The sequence below is a fragment of the Schistocerca nitens genome, chromosome 3, assembly GCF_023898315.1.
Source record: "Schistocerca nitens isolate TAMUIC-IGC-003100 chromosome 3, iqSchNite1.1, whole genome shotgun sequence".
Taxonomy (NCBI): domain Eukaryota; kingdom Metazoa; phylum Arthropoda; class Insecta; order Orthoptera; family Acrididae; genus Schistocerca; species Schistocerca nitens.
The window spans coordinates 151908948-151914621 of record NC_064616.1 but is presented as its reverse complement, the minus strand read 5'-3'; the positions used below and the strand labels follow the sequence as shown (position 1 = coordinate 151914621).

Below are 5674 nucleotides of genomic sequence, written 5' to 3'. Positions count from 1 at the left end.
AACCTAAAGACATCACACACATCCATGCCCAAGGCAGGATTCGAACCTGCCACCGTAGCAGCAGCGCGGTTCCGGACTGAATCGCCTAGAACCACTCTACCACGGCGGCCGGCCACGCTGTCCCATGGAGCACCTATGTAATGTCGTTCCATAATTTTGTCGTGTATATTTCTCGAACTGTAATCAAAAGTGTGGTAAACCCACAGTTACCAATACCTTTCGCCGTCCACACAGACCGAGATCCGTACGCTGATCCGGCGCAAACGCAGCTGGCCGTACCGGCACACCACTGATGTTATTTGATGGACTGAGCCAAGGCTCGCTAGCCGCGGACGCGGAAATCGAGACCAGAGGTTCCACCGTCGGCTTCCGGCACGAGTCTACAACACTGGCTGAGCGCTTCGACTCAAAACTTACACCGTCAACGTCAGTGACGTCAACACTTGTCTATATCTATGGCGACGCGATCCTCCCGGCTTAACTCTACGCCGTGCGGTCAACTGTTACCTATCGTGCAGCCCTCTAGATGCGGACGTTGTTACGCTACTGGCCTCGTATCGCCTCCGAGGCAGTTCCACGTTATTGTACATTGGCCGTCGCGTGTTGTAACTTAACAACAAACAGAATATAAAAACTAGTGTTTGTTTGCGTTGTGTGCCCCATCAAAAAGTGACTTCGAATTCCCTTCAGTTCTCGAGATGACTGGGTGTTTGTGTTGTCCTCATCATTTCGTCTTCATTCATGAACTTGGCGAGATTGGGCTGAGCAAAGGTTGGGAATTTGTACGGGTGCTGATAATCGCGCAGTTGAACGCCCCACAAACCAAACATCATCGTCATCATCATCATCATCATCTGTTCAGTTAATTTTCATCCCGAAGCTATTGATAATTTATAACGATTACGTGCTTACTTACCATTTGCCTAAAGTCGTAGTTGATGTGAACATACTTAACTGAATATTTTCTACCTTCAATGGAATTGATAATTAATCAAGCCGCCATTGGCAGATGATATATTTATTTCTTTGCATCCATATTACGATAGGTATAAGGTAGGTCTGATTTGTTGACAACTTCGAGATACGTGCTTGTCCGGAATATGTTGAGAAAGACTATTGTAATGAGTATTTCTTGTAAATAGATATTAGGCTATACAACGTGGAGTCTACATCTCCATTGTACGCACTTTGTCTATTAGAGAGCATAAAATAAACTTTCAGGTTTTGTGAACAGGTTTCGGTGTGTTGATCGTAATCATGTGTTACTCAAACATAGGTTAAACATCTCGTATATTTATCATTGTTATAAAACTCCTCTCTACATCCGAATATCTCATAAGCAGAATTTAGACCTTGTTACTATTCATTCGTTTATCAAAATTTTGCATACAAAGGGAAATATCTTCAGGGTTTTAACACTGAGATCATACCAATTACGTACTCAGATTAAATTTAAAAAGGAGTTAGAGGTTTACAATTTCTGCGGTGTCCATTGTTCGGTCGGCTAAGAGAGATGAAATTATTACTCTCTCGGCATTTGCCAAGTCGTTAGTCGGTGTACTGAATCATTTGTTTTCTTTCATGACTTTTTCTGTAGGGCACTGGCCCTCTTATGGATCAGCAATTGTCGCCACGTCTCATTGACCTAGCTAGTCATAGTAGCTGCTTCTTCCTTAACAGTACCCGCTTGGACTCTCTTCTCGCCTGATTGGTACCGTTCGCTCAAATGCACTCGAGACATCAAAGTACCAGTTGTATGAGCCGCGATAAGCAGACGCCAGCAGTCGGTCAGTCAATGCTTCACTTCAACATCTCTGTTACATTTGCAAACTTGCCATTCAAGACTTTCTGACCTACTATTAATAAGCTATCCCTGTATCTGAACGACATTTTCATCAAGAATTACGCTCATCTAAGCCCCAGCCTCGAGCTACAATGCAAGACGGACGATAGTTACAAGGAGCTTGACTAAAAAAGTGGAACATATCCAAATTTGTCATTTTCGAGTTAGTTATAGCTTCTTATAACCAAGGCAGAGAAGTGTCAGGGAAGAAAACACACCGTGTTCTGGGGTGCACATTTTCCCGCCATTAGGTAACAGGTTTTATCTACGTCTAAGAAAGGAGATATCTCTCTTCACTAATATAAGCCATCTCCATCGAGTGTTGAATGTGGAAGATTGTGTCTGGAGTTTCAGATTTACAATAGTTGTGGACAGTATTAAAGTAAGTAAAAACGAAACTGTGCTTTACGAGTGTAATTCCAGCTTACCGTCTTGTTTCAGGGTTTTTGACTAAGAAGAAAATTACAGTCCATTAACGAATATGCTATATACAGAGTTTTAATTATGCTATAGATAAAGTTTTAATTAAGATTTTCCATACTACAAAAATGAGACTTGCCAAGTATTTGGTAACTACGTTGCAAATGAAGGGAGAAGAGAAACCCTGAAAAATGCTCATGAGCTGCATATATGAAAAGCAGAGGCAGCAGGAGATAGTCTCAATAACGTCAAGAACCCCCAATAATCTTCTTCCTTACGTAGCCCCTATATACCATGCCTTCTATCTTGATTCAAAGGATGGACTAAATGAAGGAGACGAGGGATACATTGCTGAAGATGATGAGTAAATCAGCAACTCCACTGCTAGCAACGCAGGAACCGGAAATATTTTGTAAATTTCTAGGTACTCTGTCCATACCAGGAATTTTCTTTAAAAATCCTTGGAATGAAGACGTGTAACGTGAACATGTTCCAGTTTTGTCAAAATTCCAGCAGCTCTATAAAAGCTGTCAAAGAAACAACTGGAAGTCAAATTTCATCGTAACTGTAATTTTAAAATGTTGCTGATATTCTAAAAAATACGATAAAACGATGTATTCATGTACCATATTTTTCACAATAAACAACGTATGTAAATGAGGTTGTTTTCGGAGGTCAGAATATGGACATGCTTCACGTCTTATTCAAGCGTCTTACTGTCACTCTTCTGAAACCAGTGTAAAACTCTTACTATCTTTCTGTGCTCCTATTCCTCATCTTCTGACCTCTGAACCCTCAGCCAAACTACCTACTGTTACTGAGATTCTCGATCTCAGCAATACTACTGATGACAATTCAAATTTTCGGGCAGACTGTGCTGTAGGACTGGAACCCGTAATTATAATCTGTTCCCAATCAACTAACAATATTTCTGATCGTATCTCAACATGTCAGAGTTTCCAATAGCACCAGAAGAGACAATAACGGTTAATTCTGATGCCATAGTCAAGAAGGCAGGATATTTGTACAGTACCGAGAATTTCAGTATTGCGTTCATCTTGTTTATGTTTTCAGCCGTCAGCTCTTCTCTGGTACGTAATTTGTACCAACCTTTTACATGCCCGCAAAGAAACAAATCAAACGGACTTAAATCGAGAGAACTTCGCGCCATGCATACGTGTGCTAGGCCTATTGTTCCGCAAAGCCCAACAGTTAAGTACACTTAATTCTGCCAAACTGGAATCAGCTGTTGCTGCGCACAGAATGCTGCACAGAATCCAGCAGTTTTGCAAGTATGTGTACGCATAAACTCATGGGAAGATACTCCAGCAAACTATGCTGGAGGTAATGTAAGACGTAGTAGGTCATTCCCAACTACTACAGGACGAATATTCACAGGAAAAAGGTTGATGGTATCTAAGACTAATCAGACGTGGATTCCAGATGTGCATAATCCAACTGTTAACCGATATCAAGATGTACATCAGCGTGTAGCATCAAATTCTGACCGCAGATTCGAGGTTCTGCTGAATCAGTCGATAAAGACTAAGGCTGCATTGCGCGACGAGGACGGATATTTGCTGCAATGGTCTCATTCACAAAGACTGTGTAAATAACTGTAATATTAAAAGCACACTTAGTGATAGACTGAACGAGGTTGTGCAGTGGTTGAGAAGGTTTACTCCTGCCTGAGAGTATTTTGGTGCGCATCCCCGTCCCATTGTCCACCCTTAGCTTTCTTCCGGCATCCCTAAATCGCTTAAAACCATTGCTGGGACGGTTCCTACGAATTCCAAATGGTTGGAACTGTAGAATGAAAACGCGCCTTAAAATCTACGTGACCTAATAAAAATGGTTCAAATGGCTCTGAGCACTATGGGACTCAACTGCTGAGGTCATTAGTCCCCTAGAACTTAGAACTAGTTAAACCTAACTAACCTAAGGACATCACAAACATCCATGCCCGAGGCAGGATTCGAACCTGCGACCGTAGCGGTCTTGCGGTTCCAGACTGCAGCGCCTTTAACCGCACGGCCACTTCGGCCGGCACGTGACCTAATACCTCCGTAACAAATTATCAGTGCTTTTCAACTCCCTCCTCGTATACGGAGAAACATAAACAGAATTGTCATGAGGTACAGTATTTGTGCAGAAAATAAATGCAAGTAGCAAAATTTTCCAAGAGCAGTTTGCGACTGTGGATCTACAAGGCAATCTTCTCAACAGCTTCTCGAAGAATGTGAGCTTGGAGCATACCCTGATGATCTAAAGGAGCTCATCGTTCCAACACCCATGTGCCTTGAGCGATCTAAGCATATTAAATTTATATTTTATGTGTTGTGACTCTTTAAATGTCCCATAATACAAGTCTTTCAAAAGCTAAATGAATAAATGCTTGAAAAGGACAAGGTAGATTTCGTTCTCCAACGAGCTTGTGCTCCGTCGCTAAAGTACGAGTACTCGTAGTTGATGGAACGTCAAACTCCAATTTAGTCACGTTGAGGCTCGAAACGAATCGTCAAAAAATGTGTGCTCGTCATTCTACGTTGAGCACCTCTTTCACCATCAGAAGTTCACCAAACTAAATCTTAACTCCGTCCGAACAGGCCTCGGAAGGCTCAACCGTACCGACCGGCCGCCGTGTTATCCTTAGCCCACAGGCGTCACTGGATGCGGGTATGGACGGTCAGGTGGTCAGCACACCACCCTCCAGGCCGTTTATCAGTTTACGAGACCGGAGCCGCTACTTCTCAGTCAAGTAGCTCCTCAGTTTGCCTCACAAGGGCTGAGTGCACCCCGCTTGCCAACAGCGCTCGGCAGGCCGGATGGTCACCCATCCAACCGTTAGCCCAGCCCGACAGCGCTTAACTTGGGTGATCTGACGGGAACCGGTGTTACCACTGCGGCAAGGCCGTTGGCTACAGAAGTATGGAATACGGTCAGTAGAGATCGGAGAGTAGATTTGTAGCAGTATCATTTTAATTGTGTTTGGTATGATTCTATGAATGCCACATGCCAAATTCTCCCAGATTTACGCGTCCGAAATTTCTTATTTTGCCAAAAAGTAAATTGTAATGAAACATACGTTTGTTCCACTACAGCTAAATTTTATTTAAGGCAGTCATTAGAGGAAACTGAAAAGTTCCTGCAACCATTCGTATAACCCTATGCTGTGCAACGTCCCATCGTCATTCTTCCGAGAAGGATGCCATCACCATTGATGAGTAAACAAAAGAAGTTCCGCTTCCTCACACAACAATGAAACACACTCACCTTGAAGTGGTCTGTATGACTACCACAGATGACTGGTAGCTGTGTATGCCCTTCTTACGAAACACTGCCGACTCACGACGACTGTTTAGCGTCAGCTCTTCACAACAAGTGGTCTTTGCGACATTTGAAAAATGGAGT

At 42.9% G+C, this 5674-nt stretch overlaps 1 pseudogene; it reads right to left on the bottom strand.

The window, feature by feature from the left end:
- Positions 1 to 5064: 5064 nt before the first annotated feature.
- Positions 5065 to 5182, bottom strand: LOC126250365 (5S ribosomal RNA; annotated as a pseudogene).
- Positions 5183 to 5674: the final 492 nt, after the last annotated feature.